Here is an 11,939-nt window from a genome sequence, read left to right on the forward strand (position 1 = left end):
TCCCCATTCGACCCTGCCTGTGGGGTGTGCTGCACCATGTAGATTCTGGTCAATCTGCGCTTACTTGAGGGTCAGACGTGGGAACCTCGCAGCTCCAGAGCTCGGCCACTTCCCTGGGAGGAAGCCAAAAATGCTGCCTGGCAACCAAGAAAATGCCATCCATCCAGGATGTGAGTGCTTTCTTCCATGGAGCAGAGAGCGCTACCCTTAGGCTTTCTTGTCAGAGTTTGGTAGCAGAGAATTCTGTGTGAAATAACAGTTATTGACTTCCTCATGCTGAGTGCTTTGTTCAGAAAACACCTAATTTCTCCTTCTTGTGAGTGGGAATAGTGATTTAGAATCAACTGGAGACACAATGGAGAGATGGAACAGAGACACAAATAGCCGGGGGACAGGTGCTGGGGAAAAATGAAATCAGTCCTGGAAAAGCAGACAGGGACCAGTGAGTGCAGGGCACCGGCCTGGACAATGGACACCGTGGTGTTTTTAGAGGACATCAATGCATTAGAGTCTATTTAAAGTCACAAAGGGTGTGTGTACTTTGTTAAAGAAGTCGGGAATGCCAGTAACCTATTTTATCCTACATGTAAAAGCAGCTAAAAATATTTTTAAAAAGCTATCACTTTGAATGGAAAGTGTCAGTAATCGGGAAGGTTGGCCTTTGTGGGGCCATTACTCACCTCACTCGCAGCGGACAGGGAGCGGCTGTAGGAAAGGTTTTCCTGGTCTGGAAAAGGAAGGACAGTACTGAGAAGGGAGGGGAGAGGAGAGGGGGAAAGAGGAGGGGAGGGGAGGGAAGGGGAGGGAAGAAGAGGGGAGAGGAAGGGAGGGGCGGGTGGAGGGGAGGGGAGGGGGGAAGGGTGGAAGGGTGGGAAACCTCTGCACCTTCCACTTACTTTTGCTGTGAGCCTAACATTGCTCTGGAAACCAAAGTCTTTAAAAATAATAATTAAAGAAAGATTAATATGGGTTAGGCACAGGTGGGTTTTTAATGTTTCTATTTCTAACTTGGAATAAACGACCATCATTTGACTTCCGATGGGTGCAGGAGCTTCCTCTCTCACAAACCGTGCCCTTACCTGTAGAACAAGGACGGCCCATCCCTGCTTCACGGGCCACAGTCAGCGCCGCACCACTTCACCCTCGCTGGTCATGATGATGGCGTGTGGGCACAGTGCCCGGCCCAGGAAAGAGCTTAGTACCTTGCAGGTCTCATTAGCAGTGCTGTTCTTTGGATTTGAAGGAAAAAATCAATTGCAAGCACCCGTGACTGCATTTTGGATAGCACCAAGGAACCGGGCTTGCTTTAGGTCAGCGCGGAAGGCCATCTTGAGTGGTTAAGGCTGAGCTTGCAGGAGGAGTTAGTTGGCTGCCTCTTGTCGTGGGTCCCACCCAAGGTGACACCCCTCTTCTGTTGCTCCCTGGCCAGGCCACTTTCCATTCCCTGTGTCCTGCAGCTCTGTGAGTATCTGACAGCTGGGAGGGAGAAGATGAACTGTCCCTGAGCCTGGGAGTGCTCTGAGGTAGAGCGCAGAGCGCATTCTTAGTAGCTGTAGCTGATACAATGCTGTGAGAACACTCCAGCACCTGAAACCCTCCTAGGCACACCCAGGAGGGAGCTCGCCTGCTGTAAGGAAGTAACTCAACACTAACCACGCAGCTCCCTGACCTTTCTAGCCATTGGCTTTGAAAAACATGCTGTAACACCCTATAGTCTGAACCTGTGTATATAGGCTAGCTTACTTCCTGAATAAAGCAGATCTGTGTCACTGAAGCTGGTCTCCGGAGTTGGGTCTCTGCGTCTCCATCATCCTCACCCCCGGTGGGCCTTGTCCGCAGTCCTACATGGGGCAGGAGTTGATGGGTGGGTCCCGCAAACAAGGCTTGTCCTATGCAGTGGCATTTAAGATATGGAGTGCCTGCAGCACCTGCAGGCAGCAGAGGAGGTGATGAGTTGGGGGAGGTGGGTTCCTGTCTCCTTCCACCGCAGTCCTGGGGGGAGAGGGCATGGCATGCCGGACAAGCGGCCAGGCAGGTGGAAGTCCGTTTCCCGATGGGAAGGCTTGGGCTGCTTACCTCTGCTGTGATAGTCCTCCATGCTGGAGGGACCCACAAACAGGGAGCCTCATTTGCAAACACTTGGGGACTGTCAGCTGCAGAAGTCTGAGGAGGGAAATGGCCGTTTGGATGCTGGGTGCCTGGCCATCATCACATGGTGTCAGTCTGCTTCTCTTTCCTCTCACTATCAAGGACGGGGGGGGGGGGCGTGGGAGGGGAGGCCAGGGATCTTTTGGTCATGGCTCATGACCACAGGCTCCGTCCTTAAGCCCAGTGGGTCACTCTTCCCAAACTGCTTCTCCCACCAGGGAGGCTATGCCCGACTAACTCTTGTCCCTCCCCGTTAGGCAGAGCTGAGAAGCTGCAGCCAGGCCAGGGCGGGGCTGTGCCGAGTCAGTGAGCGGGCGGTGTGCGGAGGGTCCACCCGATCTCGGGGCTCCCAGACCAGCCTCCACCTCGGAGCTGGCACTCACAGCCTCGTGGCCTTCCATGCCTCCATCACTCAGTGCCCTGAGCGCATTGACTGGAACGTTGTATCTCCTGGTAGGCAGTGGAGGGAGTGCCTGCAGGACACCTTCCAAAAATAATATTTTTACTGCAGGGCAGCAAAATACACAGTATCCATTCTTGTCATTTTTTAAGCTCTGGCAACAGCTCAACACATTCTTATTGAGAACAATATAACAATCTGACTTCTGTTTTGGCCTTTAAATTCTTTTGTCTCTTCCAAAAGTGTGAAATATGCACTTCCCAGCCATCAGACAACAGCCCCAGACAATGTAGAAACAATAACAAACTAGGCCAGAGGCAGGCGAGGGCTGGGAGCGCCTCATCCCAGCCCCCTGGAGGTCCCAGGGAACATCCCAAACAAGTAGCTGTCAACAATCGCCTGGTTACAACGGGGCAGCAACGTTTCTAGTTGTGGTTTACAGTCAAGGAAGTGTGATAGCAAAGTTGTCCCTTGCCTGCTCCCAGGTACCTTACTCCCCCCCCCCCCCCCCCGTTATGTTATTACAGATGGGCTGCCGGGCAGCTCCCAAGCCCTTCAGGCTGAGTCGGCTGAAGTCTGATCCCTCCTCTGAAGATTTCCCTCCTCCGTCTGTTTTCCACACAATAGACAGAGTGCTACTTTAGAGCATAACTCATTTCTCCAAAGAAGATTGGCAAATGTTCCAAAAAACACACGAAAAGATGTTCCACATCATGCCAGGACACAAACGCCCGGACCACTGAGGTCCAGGTGTTGTCACTTGCTCACAGACATCCCCAGCCTTGGACACTGGACTCTGGACATGACCACAGCCACCAGCCCAGCAGCCAATTCTGCCCAGGAACCCCATCTGCTGTTTTTCCCTACCCCCCTCCATTGCCACCAGAGAGTGTCCCCACTTCCTGCATCACCACTCTGAGTCAGACTTAGGTGACAGCCAGGACACCAGGGCCTGCAAAGTCAAGACCACCAGCCTGAATCATGGACATGGGTTCTGCCCCCACCAAGACTCATGGGTGGCTAACAGAGAGAGAGGGGGTTCAGATTTTTTGGCCAAAGAGAATGACAAATGTGCACCCAACCTCATTACTAGCACACACTGTATGTGAGACCCGACCCCGGGGGTCCCAAAGACGAAGAAAGCACTCTTGTGTGGACAGGCCAGGACCTGAGTTCTGAACCCAGATCACCCCTCACTGGCCCTTCAAACACCTCTGAGGAGCAGGCTCGTCAGATCACAAAATGGAAGCCCAGCCATTGGCAAGGATGTGCCGGAGGTCACAGAGGTCATGAATAAAAGCTGGTTCTTGTCCTCGGAATTTGGATTCTAACCCAAAGTTCTTTCTAGTACATGGAGACCGGGCCACTGAGGGAAACAGGGCCTCTCTCAGAACCCAGTCCGCCTGTCTGACACTTGCTCTGGGCTGGGGAGGTGGGTGCGTGGAATGAGCCTCAGATCCGATCAGAGATGCAAGGCAAGTAAGTGTTCTGTGCGGTTATTGTGCCTGATCTGAATCTGACTCTTGTCTGCGCCCCTCCCGGGAGGACGAGTGTGGGAGTGCAGCGAGCTGGGGGCAGAATTCAAGAATGCCCATTCTCTCCGCAGGGTGGGCAGCAGATGGGGCCTTGTGCGTCGGTTGGGCTCCTTGGGGACCTTGGAGGGCATTTCTCCTGGGCAACAGCTGGTGGCATCTTTGGCATGGTGGGGCCTCAGCTGACTCTGGGTTCAAACCACAGAATCTCTTGACTCACAACATAGGGGTAGGGCCACAGGCAGGGCATCACTTGTACCCTGGCTTGTGGTCAGTTTCCTGAGGTCACCCAAATGCATTAGGGATGTCCCAGCCCTGGTCCGTGGACCCTTGGGAGGAAAAGCACCCCACAAAGGAGTGGCTGTGTCTATGGCCATACCACCCTGAATGCGCCCTATCTCATCTGATCTCGGAAGCTAAGCAGAGTTGGGCCTGGTTAGTACTTGGATGGGAGGAGTGGCTGGTCCGCACTCCTCCAGCCCTGGCATGGCTTACCTTGTCTGCTTGCCTGCCTGAGACATAAAGAAACTCCTGGGGCAACTTGAGCTGTGAGCCGGAAGGGAGCGCTGGTCCCGGGGGAAGACATTGTGCTTGGAGTCCCACGGCTCCAAGACCAGCTCCAGATCTGCAGTATAGAGTGAGCTAAGCCTCGATTTTCTTTCCTTTCAGATGGGATGACAGAATTGGGAGGAATGACAGAGCTTGCAGATGAGAGAGCTTAACAACATGCGGTCCATCATAAGTCCCTAGTGAATGTCTGTGGAAGGCGTGAATGAGGGGATGTAGCGACCCGTGCAGCCGTGGGCCCGGGAAGCGTGTGAGTGAAGGAGGGCAGAATGGAGAGAATCAGCAGTACCACGTTGCAGTTTGTGAGCGACCTTAACTATCTCTTTCATCGACATCGCTGGAAAGGTAGGAAGACAGGCCTGGAGACAAAGGGGAATTTTCCGGAGTTATGTGGTGACTGAGTCCCAGCCCCAGCACCCCATTCTCTTCTTAATCTTGCTGGGTTCCACTCCAGCTTGTCACCTCCAAACACACCACAGAGGCCCCTGGTAAGATGGAAAACACGGGCTTTCCAATCCATCAGTCTTGGATTTGGTCCCTAGCTGGGGAGGGGGATTCAAGGTCATTTAGCTGTGTGGGCTTCAGTTTCTCTTACCCATAAGATGGAGACAGTAATGCCAACCTCTGGGGAGATTAAATGTCCAGCTCATGGAAGACACCAGAAGGAATGTGAGGACAAAATTCCCAGATGTGGGCAGACCAGAGGGCACGAGAACCTATGTGTCCCCTATTGGATGTCATTGTCCCTGGAGGTCTGCCCTGCAGAGTCTCAGGGAAGGCACAGAGGAGGAGGAAGAAGCGACAAGCTCTCCTTGTCAGGAGGATGAAGGTCAGACTCGTTCTGCAAGCGGTGGGGACAAGCCAGCAGAGCTGTAGCCCCTTCTGCCTCTTACTGTGGTGTGACCCTGGGCGAACGGCTGCCCTTCTCTGGCCTTGGGACTCCCATCTATACAAGTAGGATTTGCTTAGAGGATTTGAAGAACTCTTGCATCTCTCTTGTTTACACATTCTCTAAATGTATTCCCTTCAAAACTCTTGGCAGTATTTCTAGGGGCCAAATTTCCCACCAGATCGTATTTGAAATAATGACTGGAGCGCTGCTTAGTGTGCTCTGCCCAGACAGGCCGTTCCGGGGAGGGGGGCACGTTTTCTATGCTTGTGCACACGCCAATTTTCCAACATCTCATGTTCTCAAATAACAATAAATGTTATTTCTAGACGGTTCACTCACAAAAGTCTCTCTGTGCCAAGGTGCCCGGGGCCGGGATTTGGACACACTGATTGGCAGTCTCCTCCTCCAGAATGTGTCTACACCTGCATGACAATTACCCAAATAATTTTAGTGAAAATCCCTCCACTTTACACCTGAATTATGCTAATAATTGAGGAGGAAAAATTCTGTGGGAATACTTCTGACATTAATTACCTGGATAATTGCCTCAGATAGTCACTAAGCACATTTAGAAGTAGCCCCCGTAAAGCAAGAGCTTGCCCAAAAACAAGACACAAGGTTTCTAAATAATTTTCCTTCAAGGCCCAGGGCTTTCCTTGTAAATCACAGTGTAGGGAAGAGCTTGAGCTTGGGGCTCAGGAAAACCTAGGCTTGGATCCCAGCTCTGCCATTACAAAGTCATGTCACCCCTATGTCCTTCATGAGGATAAATCAGGTGGTACACAAATAGGCCTGAGCTCTGCTCCACTGTTCCCCACGTGAGCAAGTTGTCATGTAGGCCAGCTCTCTCTTACACCTGCCCTCTCTTAGTGCCCTCCTGTATCATGGCCCAGACCTTTGCAGGAGCCTGTCCATTTGCCTAGAATGTTCTTATGCCCTTGGCAACCTAACAAACTGTTCTCCATTCTCAGAGGCCTTCAAGCATTTCTCTCTGTGAAGCATTTCCTGACCCTGACCTACCTATATATCTAGTTTGAGCTAATCAGCCCCTTAGTCCCCTCTGTGTCCTCACCGGGCTGGGGACAAGGTAGCTTCTCTGCTTACACAGGGCTGAGTAAGTGCATAAACTGGAAGCTCCTTTTATAGAAACATGTCAGTCTAAGTAAAGAGGTAAGAGTCCTCTTGCTGGATCTCTTAAAATTCATAGCAGGGTCTGGTAGTGGGGAATATATTTGAGGAATCATTGTTGAAATAATAAATGAAACAATAAAGAATTGAGTGAACTGAAGACTTTGTAGTTAGGTGAGAGGCGATGGAAAAGATCTCATTCATTTACTCAACATTTATCGTGCAAGCGAGATGTCAAGTAAAAAGGGTCAGACATTGTTTTTGTCATTATGAAATTTACATCTATGGGGAGGGGGGAAAGAATCATTACTCACAGAACTGCAATAAAATTGACAAGGTAGCTGATATGAGGATAGATCACAAGGGAAACCAAACTGGTCTAAGGGTCTGGGAAGTCCTCCTGAGTGTTCTTAAGGTAAGAGAATAAACTAGTATGAGAGAAAAGTAATACTGAGAGGTTAAACTTCTTAAATGTGAGAAAACTAACTGGATGGAGGGGTAGATACGATATTTTAGTAACAGAGACAGGAGATGCAAAGGCTCAGAGGAGTGTGGAAGGACAAGGATAAGGTCGCTGAGCTTGGGAAGGTGAATAAGGAACATGTTATGAAAGACTTGAGAAGCTAGATTAAGGAGTCTGGGCTTTGTCAAGGAACCTGGGAAGCCATCCAAGGATTTTAAGGCTGTGAGTGACAGGCTTTTAAAACTTAACTTAGCCACAGAGTGGAAAATGAATTGGAAGTGAGCAAGAGTGAGGGAAAAGCAGTCCCAGAGACCACGGCATCTGTCATACAAGTGAGATTCTGAAGACAAAGACAACATGTAGAGCAAAAGGTGGCCATGGTTGAAATGATCATTGAGATTCCATCTATCGTCAAATACGTCATGCAGAACTTAACTGCCATGCTGTTCCTTGCTTCTTGAAGTTCTCCCTGTGACTGGGGAAGACCTTATTCATGCAAACAGTAAAAAACATCAGAGAGTTAGGAAGGACTAGGAAAGGAGAGAAACCATTGGGCTGAAATCTCCTGGAAGTCTCTTGTTGGAGGTGAGGGCTGTCCAGAGCATGCCTATGACAAGTAGAGAATGAGTAGATGGAGGCTGGGATGAGAGTAGCATGTAGCACAGACCAAAAAAAGACCTACCTTGAGGAAATGCTTGGAAACCAAGTGGGCACAAACATCAGAAGGTACTCTTTTCTTTAGAGCTCATTTCTCACTTTGCTTTTGGAAAAAAACCTTTTTTCTTCAGGATATGTCTAGAGACATTGGCTTGTGATGGTTTGTATTATGATAGAATGGACTATGCTCTTTGGGGCTGGGGAACACTTGGCACCATACAGTGTGAATTAGGCCCAAATGGGTTCACCTGGGTTGGGATCTTTGTTGTCCTGGAGATGAGCTGCACTAGATAGGTTGGGCCATGTTGGGTTGGGTGGTTTAGGTATTCACTGGAATGTGATGAAATTTGTTGAGTTGAGATGCAAATATTAGGCAGGCATGGGTCAAATTTTATTGAGTTGTGTTTATTGTCCCACATTTCTTTGGTTATTCTAGGCTTAGAGGAGTCTAGTTGGTTGTCCTGAACAGAATTACAGTGGCTTTCTTGGCACAAGTTGGAATAGACTGGACTATACTTGGTTAGCATTGGTTGGCTAATATAGGTCGTATGAGAGATTTCTAATATTTTCCTTAGAGCATTGGCAAATCCATTTTGGGATATGTTTGCAGAGTGAGAGAAGAGGAAGAGGTTGCTGGTGCTGTGTTGGTGCTGGGGACTCTGGGGCGGAGCGTGGTGAAACCACATCTTAGGCAAAGCCGACACGGGCCCGGTTTGCTCCTCTATCTGGGCTCCGTTTCTTTCTCTGGGCCTCTATTCCTCCACCTGTGAGAGGAAGAGGTTGAACTTCCTTACAGGTCACAGAGCACTCGAGCTGTGCATTGCCCATGGGTCCTTCACCTCATTTCTGGGAAGCTGACACCACTGTCTGGATGGGGGAGACAGGCTTGGTGGCTGAAGGTTCTCCCTGCTCACACAGCTTGGGAGGGGGGCTACCATCTGCAGAGGCCTCAGGTGAGGCTCTTGGCAGGGGCTTGGTGCTGGGGGCTAGACAAGGGCTCTGACTTGCCTGTGGATGTATGTAGTGATGGCTGCTTACCGTGTGGCTTGAGTTTGTCCCGCTTTGCCCTTGGTGTTGATACAACCCAGAGAGCCTGGTCTATAATGGAGCCGTCCTGGGGTCCGCAGACAGGCATGGGGCGGGTGGGGAGTGACTATGGTCCCTGGTGGAGACGAGGAGGAAAGGAAGACTGAGCTGGCTGGTCTTTCTGACCTGAGCCCCCAGCTAGAAGAGGCATGAATCAGCACTGGTCAGTGGAGGCCTCCTGGCCCCTGGGCCTCAGTGGGACAGGACACGACGGCAGACGGTTGGACTGGCAGTCAGGAGACCTTGATGTGAGCCCTTCTTTGTGTCACATTGGGTAAGTCACCCCATCTCTCCAAACTACGGGTCCCACATCTGTGAAGCGACGAGACTGGTATCTCCGGATCAGGTCTGTCACTGGCACATGAGGGGAGGACCGAGCTCGGAACCCGGCGCCTCTCCTCTCCACCCCACAAGGCAGGGCCATGTAGCCTGAGCAAAACTGATATCTAGTGTCCATCCCCAGGTGACCTTCTGTAACCCCTCTACCCTGGGCAGGTCAACTGACCTGTGACCCCGAGGTGTTGACAGAATCTCTGACCTCCGGGAAGGAGCGGGTCACTTTACTGAGTTTATGCAAATAGATAAAGAACAAAGTGGCCCATAAATCAGGGCAACAGGAAAAACAAATAATTTTTCCCCCCTTGGGAGAGAAGCCTCTAGGATGGGGGGGGCTATCCGGACCAGTTCCCTCTGGGTTTCCGCATGCAGACGACGCCCTGTCCACCTGGCAGAAGGGAGAGGCAGCATTGGGAAGGGAAGGTGTGGGCAGGGGCAGAGAAGCCTGGTCTCACCCTGGCAAGGCCCCTTCTTCAACAACATACTTATACCTCTCGGTCTCCCTGGAAGCTGGACCTTGGAAGCTGACCGTCCTGGGCTTTGGGGAGAGAAGGTCTCCTTTCTCCAAGTGCACGGCACATTACTCTAGGTCACCATGGGAAGGAACAAAGTGGGTGTCACAAGGCCTCACTCTGAATGTCCCAACCTGAGCAAACCACTACTAGGATTGTAGACCAACCGTTTCTTCTGCTGAGTCTCGGTTTCCCCATCTTTAGAATGGGGGGTTAATTCTGTCCTGCCTGCTTCTCTGGCATATGATGCGAGTGACAGGGACAACCTCTATATCAGGACAGTGCGCCTGGAGGGGTCAGTGTCCTGGGAAGGACACTGGCCCTGGAGTGGGCCACCTGGTCAAACCCCGGCTCATGGTTTTGAAACAGGTGGCCCTGTTCTGTTGCTACTTTGTTCTTGTTGATGTTGTTATTTTATTATTTGTATCCCCTGGAACCTACAACAGAATTTGGCAAGTTGGAGACACTTGATTCATTTTTTTTCTTGGTATGAACAGACCCATGAAGGAATTCATGGGCTCTTGGACCTAGATAAAAACAGAGAAAAGAACCAAAGGATAGCTTTTTGAAATGAGGATGAAAACAAAAAGTTTATGGCTGTCCCGTGCTGACGGATGAGGTGCGCGAGCTCACGCACGGAGCAGGAAGCCAGGTTGGACACCCAGGCTGGAGAAGGGGGGCAGCGAGTGTGCGGCTAGACTTCAAAGCACCAACAGCCTCTCCAGGGCTGTGTCTAAACACGTGAGGCCCAATGGCGAGGCAATTAATCAGGTAATTCCAGCCCCCTTCCACCCCAATGGCCTCAATTATCTGGCTATTTGAACACCAGCCATTTTATGGGTAATGAGTGTTAATAGGCTATTGTCCGGAAATGGTCTCTCTCCCCCCAGTTTGCTCTCTGGCGTTCAAGGGGCCCCGGCAGCAAGAAAGGCCAAGCTCATCTCTTTGGGACTCCTTCTCTGTATCCGGGGTAGGGGACAAGATGGCCCTCTCTGGGGGACTGCTGTCATGATCCAAAGGCAGGCATCCCACAGCACTCACTTTGGGGGGTTACATTCTTGTCCCTCCTGCTACCTGCCCTGCAGGTCCCCCATCTCTGCAGTTTTGCAAGCTCTTGTAGGGGCAACCAGAGACCTTGAGAAGGGTTGGCTTCTACCCTCCCTGATGCTCCTCCAAGCAGACTCACCCTCCTGAGGAAAATTACTGAACCATACAGAAAGAGTAGAGAAGAAGGAGAGAGAGGAGGAGAGGGCACTCCCAGCCCTTGAGCTTCTATTCTGTGTTGAGTATTGTGCTGGGCCCTTTAAAAGTGCCTTTCCACGCAGTCCTCACGGCAGCCCCACCTGGACTATGGTGAACACCTTCGTGCTGCACAATTCACATGTTCATCAAAAACACTGAGCAACTACTGTATGCTAAGGTCTGTCTCGGTTCTATGCAAACATCTCTGGCCTCGGTTCCCTCCTCTGTGAAGTGCAGGGAATGTGTGCCCTGCTTTCCACTGGCCTTCCTCAGGGAGGGGGTGAGAGCCAGGGACAGAGCAGTTTGCTGACCTAGGACACCGGGCTGACAGGGGTGCTTGTGACCACCATCCCTCAGGTGTGCTTAGTGAAGACTTTATATTTTTCCGAAGAGCTCCCTGCCTGGTGTTTCCTCCCAGCCTCACAGGGGCCCAGGAGGTGGGACAGGGCTGCCAGAGGATGAACGGTCAGGAAGTGCAGCGACAGTTCAATGGCCTCCAGCATGCTGGTGGTGGGCTTGAGACTGGGACCCAGGTCTCCTGACTGCCACTAGGCCCTCCCACTTACCCAGCCTTGGGGAGAGGAGACATCTTCTTGCCCATTAATGTCCGTTGGCCTGGTGTCCCAAAAAGGTTAGCATTGACAGGGAGGTTGGCACAAAATAACAGCCATGGACCTTAAAGTCAGGGTTGGCCTCTGATCGGGGGCCCGGAAGGGCTCTGGGACTCGGGTCCCACTATGTAGAGACAGGGTAGGCACAGGGCTGCCTCAGCCCATCACCTTGACGGCCTGCTCATGTGGCCAGCCAGAGGCAAGAGGTACTTATATTAAATTATACACAGGTTTCAACATCTTCCCGGGGCTCCAAGCCCAGTGCCCGGCGGGCACACCACCTGAGTGTGGAAAGGAGGGCGCAGGAGTTGGACTGCTGTCAGGTGGGGCACAGAGGAGCAGTCAGTGGAGGCCGGAAAGGGAAA

Source organism: Saccopteryx leptura, chromosome 5, assembly GCF_036850995.1.
Source record: "Saccopteryx leptura isolate mSacLep1 chromosome 5, mSacLep1_pri_phased_curated, whole genome shotgun sequence".
In the NCBI taxonomy this organism is placed as follows: Eukaryota; Metazoa; Chordata; class Mammalia; order Chiroptera; family Emballonuridae; genus Saccopteryx; species Saccopteryx leptura.